Source organism: Leuciscus leuciscus, assembly GCF_965113295.1.
Source record: "Leuciscus leuciscus genome assembly, chromosome: 11".
NCBI lineage: Eukaryota > Metazoa > Chordata > Actinopteri > Cypriniformes > Leuciscidae > Leuciscus > Leuciscus leuciscus.
Genome location: NC_138735.1, coordinates 30,963,208 through 30,976,065, shown reverse-complemented (window position 1 = coordinate 30,976,065; position 12,858 = coordinate 30,963,208). Strand labels below are relative to the sequence as shown.

The 12,858-nt window shown below is 37.0% G+C and overlaps 3 gene segments (V, D, J or C); 2 read left to right on the top strand and 1 right to left on the bottom strand.

The window, feature by feature from the left end:
- The window catches only part of LOC309508938 (Ig kappa chain V-III region MOPC 63-like), a 169,836-nt gene that overhangs the window by 122,425 nt on the left and 34,553 nt on the right, over nucleotides 1–12,858 (bottom strand).
- LOC309508950 (immunoglobulin kappa variable 1-8-like) lies at nucleotides 689–2,548 on the top strand. The segment is given in 2 exons: nucleotides 689–1,809; nucleotides 1,920–2,548.
- On the top strand, nucleotides 9,306–11,257 carry LOC309508946 (immunoglobulin kappa variable 1-8-like). The segment is given in 2 exons: nucleotides 9,306–9,493; nucleotides 9,604–11,257.

Below are 12,858 nucleotides of genomic sequence, written 5' to 3'. Positions count from 1 at the left end.
CTGAGTGATTTCAGTTTGCCCTAGTTGGCAAACAATGTCATTTGTTTACTATGCACTGTATTCTGCAGACAGTAAGAGTTTTATATTATCTTGCGGTTTTAATTATAGCTCTGATAATCAGTTCAGTTTAGACACGCCTCTCCCTCCTCTGCACCAATCAGACGCCTCTGATAAAAAAGCGCAATAAGAACTTTTATTTGTGCTTTTAACTGAATTTTTATTTAAAACGTATTCACAAAACTATGAGACGGTACAAACTTGCAGCTGATGATAACATGACCTGATAAACTGATGAATATGAACAAACCCGTTAAAATGATGAGCAACTGGAACAGGATAAACTATTTCAGCAGGAACTTACAGAAACCTGGAGAAACTCCTGAACTCCTGATTTATTATACAAACCTCCTCAACAGTGAAACTGAACGAGTTAAACTCATATTTCATCATCAGGAGTGATTGTGTTTCTCAATAGCAGATGTTCATCGTTTTTAAGAGTTTGATTATCCTGTACCAGAAACACTTAAAATAACTATTAAGCATAAAAACATGTAGAAAATGGTTTTTTTTTACATTTTGAAATGTAGACTTGGAATTTAAAGAACAAAATGTGGTTTTGGGCAGAACATTAAGTTGGCTAATTGTGTGTCGTAGGTGTGTTGCTGTGTTAAGAGTTTAGAAAAAGTACTTTGAGTAAATATATATATGAAGACGCATTTGAAGGAGCCTTTAAATTGAGACAGACTTCGTCGAGCCGCTGTGAGGCAATCGGCCTTCGAAGGATGAAGTCTCTGAATCGGGAGAAAAAGCTGAAAGAAGCGCTGAAATCACACACTCTCTTGAGTAGATACTTATTTTAATTTTAGTAATTACTTCACGGCCACTAAAAAAGTCAGTTCTATATAGTATAAATGAGTGTGTGTGTGTAATCCAGACGTACTACATTCGCCATGTTGTCATTATCATGTGATCTACCAGCGTCAGTTGCATCTCTTCACTGTCACTCACAGATCCTCTCCTGTGGCCTCATGGGATAGTAAAGTGTCCATCGTATCACACTTCAGGATCTCTCCAAAAGTAGTCGGACATCCGAGTACTTTCTGCTTTTATGAGTATTGTCAATTCGGACATCCTTCTTTTGTCACGTACTGTTTTTTGCCTACTATATAGAAGGGAAGATGTGATTTCGGATGCAGCCATTAACTTTATCATCCGACTAAAACACTGATTCATTCAGGAACTATTGTGAAAGTGACATATGAAGGCCAAGTGTGGAAACCCAAACTCAGAGTTTGTCCTCTGCATTAAACCTATCTGACTCTCTCTAACTATTAGGCCACGATTGTGTTTCTCAGAGTCGCACTGGTTTGTTTTACTGTGTTTTCGTTTGGAAATATTTCAGTCAGCCGTAACTTTCAGTTAGTAAATAACTACTGGCAATATAAATGACTAAAATGTAAAGTACTCAATAATAGATTCTTGTTCATTAAACTGTTGTTTCAAAGCAATATCACACTTACACTCAGAAAATATTGCTTTATATCAGTAAAGGATCATATTAACGTGAACTCGTGAAATGTTTGTAAAGTCTCCATGAAAGCACATTAAACTTAAATCTGTGACTCCTGAAGCGTTTGCATAGAGTGTGTTTTACATGAGCGACACACGCTTCAGTGCTCTGCATGTGTTTATAACTCTGTCAAACATCAAACATGATCAACAACTGTTTTTCACTAGAACTGAACCTTCAACCTACAAAAATGACTTTCATCACCATATTGATCTGGACGCTGGCAGTGTTATGTCGAGGTTTGTGTCAGTCAAGATTACAAGCGTTATTCACTCATTATCTTTATGTGTGTTGTGAAGATATAAGGTTGTAAAAGTGTTTGTGATTTCTAATCTTTCTCTCTTGTCAGAATCTGTTGGGCAGGAGACAGTGACTCAAACTCCCTCAGAGCGGCTCTCTCAAACTGGACAATCAGTCACTGTAACCTGTAAAATCAGCAGAAACCCAGACTGCTGTTGTAGTGGCAAACAGTGTCTGAGCTGGTACTTACAGAAACCTGGAGAAGCTCCTAAACTCCTGATTTATGGAACAAACAGCCGTCAGTCAGGAATTCCATCTAGATTCAGTGGCAGTGGATCTAACAGTGATTTCACTCTGACCATCAGTGGAGTCCAGACTGAAGATGCTGGACATTATTACTGTCAGAGTTATCACTACATCAACAGTAAACATGTGTTCACACAGTGATAAAGAGTCGTACAAAAACCTCTGTCAGTCAGAGTCACAGTGACTGAACTGAAACTGCAGCTGCTCAAAGGAGGATCTGAAATAACATCGTCACACTTGCATCTGAAATAAAACCATCTAAATTAAACTCTTTATTAGATTATAGAGGTCAGAAATAAAAGCATATGTTGAGAGAAACAACTAGACAAAGTCCACCAGTGTCCCTGCCCTTACAGAACAAAAATATATGGGAATATACTGCAAAATATAATGTGATTTATTACATAATACATTTCCATATATGAGAAACTAGTGCTTATATTTTTCAATATACTGCAATATATGCACTTACCATGGCTATATATTATTGAATATAGAATCATATTAATTATTGTGTACATATATTGCACATACATGTTCCCATATAAATGTGAATGTATGTCGACACACACACACACACACACACACACACACACACACACACACACACACGGAATGAGTTACAACAGATTTCTAGTTCAGTATTACTGAATATAAAATGGCATACATTATGGTATATTACATCTTTTTCAATATATGAAAAGCGGCAATTCATTATATATTATTCAATATATTGTAATATATTAACACAATATATTATTCTGTATATTTTCAAATATTCTGTTAAACCATTTCATTTATTGATCATTCATATATGGGAAATATATTTTCTTTTCATAAGGGTGCCAGAGACTCAGTGGTATTTGTTTTAAATTTCCTCATATTCATATCTTTAGGGAGAATATAAATATGGTGGAAACCGACCGACGGACTGATCTCTGCACAGCTTTGAGAGTTTGTGCTCTTCTAGATCAGTGATATGACTGAGATCTATATCAGCCGTTCGTCATATTGGATCTGTCAAATACAGTCAAGAGCAAGTTAACTGTCGACTGCATCTGAAGCCTTTTAATAAAGTTTCATGAGAACTAGTGAATATAATCACTGTGGGACATCAATTAAAAAGCACAAAGTTCCATTAGTTGCTTTTATTTGAGACTCAACATGTGGATCAAGATGTGGTTATACTGTAAGAAACAACTACAATACTGACAAATTACAAGTATAAACACATCACACACTGATCAACTGCTTTATAAACTACAGGCAGGTTCTGCTCCTTATCAGTCAGTCAGTACAGTATCATCTTACACTGTATAAACACACACAGTCCTGTATGAACACACACCAGTGAAGGCCAGCGCTGCTCTTAGACCTCGACTCTCATCCTGATGATCCAATAGTTCATCCGCTCAAAGAAGAGGATCACTGACAGATAATGAAGATAATCACTGACCTCTACTGGCTCATTCCCTTCAGAACAACCTTATTCACATGTATGAAGATCTATATCTGCACTAGACATTAGCTCATATTCTCACAGCATTTAGTTGATCATTAATAAGATAATTCTGCATATGGATATTGCCATAAGGTTTTCCTCAGTGGGTTTTACAGCCATATGCTGCACAATGCGTTGATATTTTAGATGAAAATGCATTGATTTGTTAGTGTGAGTGATGAACAGCGTCATGATATTGCAAACTGGTATTTCTTACCATATTATTTTAATGTACTTAAATTATGAAAACACTGGTTTCCTAGAATACAGTGTATTTCTGCATTGATCAATGGGTCGGATACATATCTAAGCCTCTCCCTCCTTTTGAGCGCTGGAATTATTACTTTGTTTATGCATTTATTTATTTATTCATTTATTTATTCATTTATTTTTAATGCAGATATTTATGGATAAATCTATAAATTCAAAATATAAATGCATTTATTTATGGAGTTATTACACATGTATTTATTGGATGTATTTTGTGTGTTATTTAACTTACTGACATTAAGTTTTAACTGATTTAATCTACACTTTTAACTGAATTTTTGTTGAAAACTTGTTCACAAGTATAAACAGTGTAAACTAATGAATATGAACAAGCCTTATATTAGTCAAAAACTGTCTGGTTTCAGTCCCACAGTGAAAGTGAGCGAGTTAAACTCATATTTCATCATCAGGAGTGATTGTGTTTCTCTCAGAATAGAGCAGATGTTCATCATCCTCAGAGTTTGATGTTTCTATAATACTGAAACACTTTAAATAACTATTAAACATAAAACACAATGAGAGATGAGTGATATGAGTCTGTCATGCATGTTTATCTTCAATCTATCATAATCTCTGTGAGGTTCATCATGAATCTGCAGGTGTTTTAATGCTTCGCTGAAGTTTATTAATATGTGAGCAAAAGCCCTGATCCAATGAAAGACCAGAAATGAAAACAACACAAATGGACTCAAACACATGAAGTTATTATTTTATTTCAAACTATGTTGATTGAATTGTAATAAAAGTATGACTGAATGATAAAGCACACGTACAGTTGTGTATGAAACACACAAAGCAGAGCAGATGACAGATCAGAAAAAAATATTCAAGCCTGTTTCCACCTTAGATTAATAATAATAATAAATAATAATAATTATTTCTAAACTGATTTGATGATTTACTGCCGACATCCAGTTTGCTGCTGAGAGTGAATCACAGAGAAACAAACTATTATTGAGTGTTTGATGAGGGAAAATGAACTTCTGAACATTGTCATATTCCTCATTTCTGCTCTTCTGTCAGTGACTGAGACTCATTTGAGAGGAAACGGCTTTGAATTTGTGTCCCACCCCTGAGACTGAAGCTCAATATCAGTGTCTGTCAGTCAGACTGTTCATCCAACATCTCTGTCCTTCAGTTTCACTCATTCCCAGTAAAGATGAGGACACACACACTGATCTTCTGCTCTCTGCTGCTGCTCCTCAACGGTGACACTCACTTTCACTGCATTTACTACTTTACATTTACTTGTTTTAGCAAAGATCTTTCATTTATTCTGCTGATTTTCTTCTTGTTGTGTTTCAGAGTGTAGAGGACAGATCACCGTCACTCAGAGTCCCTCAATAACAGCAGAACAACCAGGAGGAACTGTGAATATCAAATGTAAAACCAGCAGTGATGTGTACAGAAGGAGTGATGGGAATGAATGTTTAGCCTGGTACTTACAGAAACCTGGAGAAGCTCCTAAACGCCTGATTTATTGGACCAATCGCCTCCATTCAGGAACTCCATCTAGATTCAGTGGCAGTGGATCTAACAGTGATTTCACTCTGACCATCAGTGGAGTCCAGACTGAAGATGCTGGACATTATTACTGTCAGAGTTATCACTTGATCAACAGTAAAGATGTGTTCACACAGTGATAAAGAGTCGTACAAAAACCTCCGTCAGTCAGAGTCACAGTGACTGAACTGAAACTGCAGCTGCTCACACACTTTCAGACACACACACACACACACACACACACACACACACACACACACACACACACACACACACACACACACACACACACACACACACACACACACACACACACACACTCAACAGAAACACAAAAATCAACTTAATATCAATTTTGCTGCACTTCATTAATATTACTGAAGATAAGAAATTATTTTGATCATATTTTTTCAGATAATTGATGGTTTATCTATTCTCATATGGTTGTTCATGTATTTTTATAAAGCATGATTATTTTTTCTTCCTAATCATACACTCATACTGTAAAGTGAATCATAAACATGTTGTTGCTTGACTAGTTTATTGCGTCTGAGTCTCACATGAGCAGAAGACAGATCTCTCACAACAACACTTCAGTCTCGAGTCAAACCAGAGGTGGACGAAGTACACAACTTCCTTACTTGAGTGAAAGTACAGATACTACTGGTCAAATATTACTCTGTTACAAGTAAAAGTTGTAAAGACCTATTTTTACTTAAGTAAAAGTACAGAAGTACTCGTTTTTAAAAGTACTTAAGTATCAAAAGTAAAAAGTAAATGTCAATGCATTGTTTTATTATTGTTGCATTGTTGTCTGTAATACTTACAGTACCTTATAATAATAATAATAATAATTCATTACATTTATATAGCGCTTTTCTCGGCACTCAAAGCGCTTTACATAGAAGGGGGGAATCTCCTCAACCACCACCAATGTGCAGCATCCACTTGGATGATGCGACGGCAGCCATATTGCGCCAGAACGCCCACCACACACCAGCTTACTGGTGGAGAGGAGACAGTGATGAAGCCAATCAGTATATGAGGATGATTAGGAGGCCATGATGGACAGAGGCCACTGGGCAAATTTGGCCAGGATGCCGGGGTTACACCCCTACTCTTTCGAAAGACATCCTGGGATTTTTAATGACCACAGAGAGTCAGGACCTCGGTTTAACGTCTCATCCGAAGGACGGTGCTCTTTGGCAGTATAGTGTCCCCGTCACTATACTGGGGCATTAGGACCCACACAGACCACAGGGTGAGCACCCCCTGCTGGCCTCACTAACACCTCTTCCAGCAGCAACCTGGTTTTTCTCAGGAGGTCTCCCATCCAGGTACTGACCAGGCTCAGCCCTGCTTAGCTTCAGTGGGCAACCAGTCTTGGGCTACAAGGTGATATGGCTGCTGGCTATGCCTCTGAATCTATGCCTGCACTTATATCCATATCACATTTATTTCTAGAACACAGTTCCAGTCGTGGGATTGAATGTGAGATTGAATAAGTCACTCAATAACGTCCACAATGGTTTCCGACACCCAAATGGCTGTTCCCTCAAATATTGTCCTATTTAAAGTTGTTTGGCTTTTAGTATGAATATGTTAGCCTTACTGTTATCTATAGTGTGCTCCCAAAAAAGTGACAAAATTCGCATTTAGAAAACCAAACCCAACGTTGAAAATGAAAATCAGGTTTATGTCAGAATCCAAAGTCAGTCGGGTTCTGACGTCAACCCGACTTTTATTTTCAATCAATATCCAACGTCAATCAGATGCAGGGTTCTGATGTCAACCAGACTTTCATTTTCAACCAAAATGCAACCCCTGCAACCAAAATCATCCACTGACTGATGTTACTTTCTACTCAAGGACCTTGACAAAATTGTAGTGGAGTAAAAAGTATGATATTTGTCTTTCAAATGTAGTGAAGTTAAAGTAAAAAGTTTCCAGAAAAAAATATACTCAAGTAAAGTACATACTCAAAATGTGTACTTAAGTACAGTACTCAAGTAAATGTATTTTGTTACTGTCCACCTCTGAGTCAAACACACTTAAAACATTCATAAAGATGTTATTGCTCAACACTGAAATAAAGCGCTTCATTGTGTGGAAACTTCACTGTTATTTTTACAAGATCAAATACTGCAGTTTTACTGAGATCAGTGTTTATGGGCGATCAGAGACATTTAAGGGGTTTTAGGATATATGATTTTATTTTATTTGAATTTGAGACTTTGAATGTATCAGCTATTATTTTAATATGTGGATACTTTACTGAAATTATGAAATATGGAAAACCTTTCCTAGGTATTTTATAGGCGCATTGCACTCTGTGAATTAGAAAGAAATCTTTCTTGAAAATAATCAAAAACCTATGAATCGTGAATTGAATCAGATCAACATCTACATTTACTCCTCTAGTCCAGTCACACGTGATCTACCAGTGAAGAGTCTCATTACGTTATATAAGTCATACAAGTCATATAAACTATCACTCAAACTTCATAACGGTCTCATCCCTCCATCAGCAGAAGTGAAACTGCTCCAGTTCAGAGCGTTGAACCAGTAAAAGAGTGAAACTGCTCCAGTTCAGAGCGTTGAACCAGTAAAAGAGTGAAACTGCTCCAGTTCAGAGCGTTGAACCAGTAAAAGAGTGAAACTGTGAGTTTGAGGTGTAAATCTCATTTGCATTGTCAGGTTTAGTGATTGTGATGGTCGTTTTAATGACCAAAAACATATTTTCAGGAGGAAGAGGAAAATATGTTATCAAGATTATTTTTTGCCGAACACTATTGTATTGTAGATACATTTGACTTGCATAATCTAAAGTAGATATTTCTCTAGTTTAATGTGATGCTTTACACTCATGCTAACTTCAAACCCACATGCTAACACAGTTAGCTATGTTACGGCTGTTTGCGGTGAGGATAGTTTTAACAGTTCATTAAAAATATTACAACCAAACACTTAAGGTGATTCCAGTTATCAATCACATACCCTGTTAAGACAAAATCATGTGAGTTTTTTGTTGTGCATTGAGGGATTTATGAATATGTTTCCATTATAGTTTATGTGCATGTCTTCTTATCGGATAAAAACATCATCTCCTCTATTGAGCACATACGATTTTTTCTGCACATTTTTTGAATTTATGTTCATCTCTGCATTTTTTTTTATGTGATAGTCAATCCCAAAATTCACATAAAATAGGAGGATGGCAACATAGCTAGTGACTGAACTGTTGTGTGACAGGAATTGAGCACACACACATGATCACACACACAAACACACACACAGTTGTTTTTGTGCTAAATTTGAAGTCCTCAAAAAATACAATACATTTTTTTTACTTAAACTCATATTTCATCATCAGGAGTGATTGTGTTTCTCAATAGAGCAGATCGTTTTTAAGAGTTTGATTTTCCTGTAATACCAGAAACACTTAAAATAACTATTAAGCTTAAAAACATGTAGAAAATGTTTTTTTACATTTTGAAATGTAGACTTGGAATTTAAAGAACAAAATGTGGTTTTGGGCAGAACATTAAGTTGGCTAATTGTGTGATGTAGGTGTGTTGCTGTGTTAAGAGTTTAGAAAAAGTACTTTGAGTAAATATATATATATGAAGACGCATTTGAAGGAGCCTTTAAATTGAGACAGACTTCGTCGAGCCGCTGTGAGGCAATCGGCCTTCGAAGGATGAAGTCTCTGAATCTGTAGATTCTCTGGACACAAAGGAACTGGTAATATAAATGTCTAAAATGTAAAATACTCAATAATGGATTCTTGTTTATTAAGCTGTTGTATAAAAGCAATATCACACTCGCTATCGTCATGCTGGTCTGATATTCGGACAACATGTGAAATCGTGAAATGTTTGTAAAGTCTCAATGAAACACCAACTTAAATCTGTGACTCCTGAAGCGTTTGCATAGAGTGTGTTTTACATGAGCGACACACGCTTCAGTGCTCTGCATGTGTTTATAACTCTGTCAAACATCAAACATGATCAACAACTGTTTTTCACTAGAACTGAACCTTCAACCTACAAAAATGACTTTCATCACCATATTGATCTGGACGCTGGCAGTGTTATGTCGAGGTTTGTGTCAGTCAAGATTACAAACGTTATTCACTCGTTATCTTTATGTGTGTTGTGAAGATATAAGGTTGTAAAAGTGTTTGTGATTTCTAATCTTTCTCTCTTGTCAGAATCTGTTGGGCAGGAGACAGTGACTCAAACTCCCTCAGAGCGGCTCTCTCAAACTGGACAATCAGTCACTGTAACCTGTAAAACTAGCAGTGATCCAGACTGCTGTTATGTTGTTGATGATGATGATGATGATGATGGAAAACCCGCTCTATCCTGGTACTTACAGAAACCTGGAGAAGCTCCTAAACTCCTGATATATTTCACAAACCACCTCCAGTCAGGAACTCCATCTAGATTCAGTGGCAGTGGATCTAACAGTGATTTCACTCTGACCATCAGTGGAGTCCAGACTGAAGATGCTGGACATTATTACTGTCAGAGTTATCACAGTGGTGGTGTGTTCACACAGTGATAAAGAGTCGTACAAAAACCTCCGTCAGTCAGAGTCACAGTGACTGAACTGAAACTGCAGCTGCTCACACACACACACACACACACACACACACACACACAATGAAAAACAATATGATCTTATAATAAGCAATAATATTATTATATTAATATATTATAATAATATAAAAGTTTGAGCTTGGTCAGTCTATGACAGCTTTGATCATGATTTTTCATAAGTCACTTTTCTCCTGTTATTTTCAGTCATTTGTGAGGAAATTCAGTCACGTTTGATCTTCACTTAGTGGATATTTTTCAATCTTTCACCATAATTTAGTTTCTCTGCATTTATGATTTATCCTCATTCTTCTTTCTAAACTGAATCATTCCTTGTTCTCACCTTATTTCCAACTGCAATTTTAAGAAATTTAGATGCCCCTACTGCATTACCGTGCTTTTGTTGTAGTAATTTTAAGGTTTAAATTCTAACAGGAATAATCTGTTCTCGGATACCATGCGTTCAGTGAGCAACACTAGTTGATGCTGCTGCTTTATCGATCCTGGTTTCTCCTGTACAACTCACTCGTCAGCGTGTGTGCGCTCGGTTCATGTGTATTGTGACTCCTGCTTTCCAGCATATATTGTTTGTGATCGCTGGGTTGCTGGTGAAGTATGAAAGCGGAGTGAATATCCACCCAGATTTGGTGCCCAATTCTTAACCTCAGCGTGGTTTGATGCATGATTCTCAGGTTTATTAATTAAATGTTTTTTTCTTCTGTAACTTTTATTTAAGTTTCAGTTTTTATTTATTTTTTGTTTATTTGGAGACCATTTTGTTCATTTAGTTTCTTGTTATAGGAGCCGAGGCTTCAGGGCCGGCCGCTCAAAGGCCCTCGTGTGCGGTGGTGGGGTTCTGTCACGGAGTGCTGTGTGTTCATGCTTGACCGTATCGGTGTGCGTGTGTTGTGGTGAGACCTGCACTGTTAGCAATTGATGTAATTTTTACAATAAATTTTACAACAACATATTGTATTCATGTTTTTATTGTAAATGCAAATGCATGATGGGAAATTTATGGACAGTCCTGTAATTTTATTGTAACTACACTGTAGAAGCATTATTTTACAGCCACCGCATAGCATTGTGGGATCGCTGCTGTTTGAATTTTGAAATTGCGCGGCCAACGGTACCAGAGAATCAAACATTTTTGGAAGAAGAACACATCTCAGGTATGAAACGTTAACATGAAATCTATTTTATAAGTATATGGATATATTAATACCGTTGGTATGAGTGAGTGCTGCTGATTGTTTCGTTTGGTATATTTCAGTGACATTAGCTTCAGTGACGTTCGCCCCGAATCGACTTAAAAAACAACCTGAACTGACGCAGTGAAGTGGCGTCTTCTTACTCAATCCATATGGAAAAGGAACCACATGCAGGTGTAAAGGTACGAGATATAAAAAAAAAATTTGTTTGGTATATTTCAGTGACATTATCCATAGTAACGTTAGATCCCTATAACGTTAGCTCAACTCGCCCCGACTCGACTCGCTCACTCCCGGTATAAACAACCTGAACTGACCCCGGTGAAGTGGCGGTGTCTTGCTCAATCCATAAGGAAAAAGGTAAGCTACCACATCAGGTACAAGACACTAAATATTCACGATGGAAAAACAAACATGGTGAGTAGAATCGAGTCGAGCTGAGCTTGTAACGTAACGTTAATGTAAAATCACCACAATGACGATAGCTCAAATAACGTTATCCCAGACTGTAAAAATAAGCATTAACGTTAGCCCGGTAAGCTTCCTTAGCTCAGGTTATTATTGCATTGATTACACGTGCTACCGGACAGGCTGTTGTAACGTTATTAGGACTTCTGTTTTGCTGTCTTGTAATCGGGGGTCTTGAAGTCGTGGTTTGCACACTAGCATAAACGTAGCTTGTAGATTTTACGGTCACTGAATAACGTTAGCCTTACAGAATTAAACGAAGATACCAGGATTGTAATTTAATTAATATTTCAAATAACGAGATTGAAATATGGGCTTTAATCAAATGACAATGTTGGTATCTTCATTTAATTCTGTAAGTTAGCTATAACGTTAACTGTGATAAAAGCTGAATATAGCATCTAGATGTAGATGTCATAGATATCGCCTTGGCTACGGTTTCGTTCCAATGAACTGCACTAGCCAAGGCGACTTCTATTGTATATATCTATACCCGCCTGCGCTCTCAGATCACTTGGACATGGCTGTGTACAAGAGGTAAAAACGATATAAATACTGTTCGTTTTCTCACACAAACCGCTCGTTTCGTGTCTTAGGCCATCAATGTGTACTTACGATGGGGAATTGTTTAATTTGGACGATGGGGAATTGTTTTAATTTGGACTCTGTGCATGCTCTTTGAGACAGTGACCATAGACCTGCATTATATGACTGACAGACAAGAACGGTTTGACCTAAAAATATCAAAATTGAAACTACTGCGGAAAAAAAGACACCTACATCTTGGATGCCCTTGAGGTAAGCTAAAACATACCAAAATTTAATTTCAAAGTGAACTTATTTTGTTAAAAGGGTAGTTCACTTTTAAATGAAAATTACCCCATGATTTACTTGCCTTCAAGCCATTCTTTCAGACAAATACAATCGGAGTTATAAAAAAAATAAAAAAAAAATAAAAAAAAACCTGACACTTCCAAGCTTTATAATGGCAGTGGATCAGTTTGAAGCTCAAAAAAGTGCATCTATCCATCATAAAAGAGCTCCACGCGGCTCTGAGGGGTTAAAATAGGCCTCCGGAAGCGAAGAGTTTGTGTACGAAAAATATCTATATTTAACACGTCACAAACTTTAAATTCTAGCTTACGGCCAAACGGCCATACGCAGTCTACTTGCATTCAAAGTGCAACT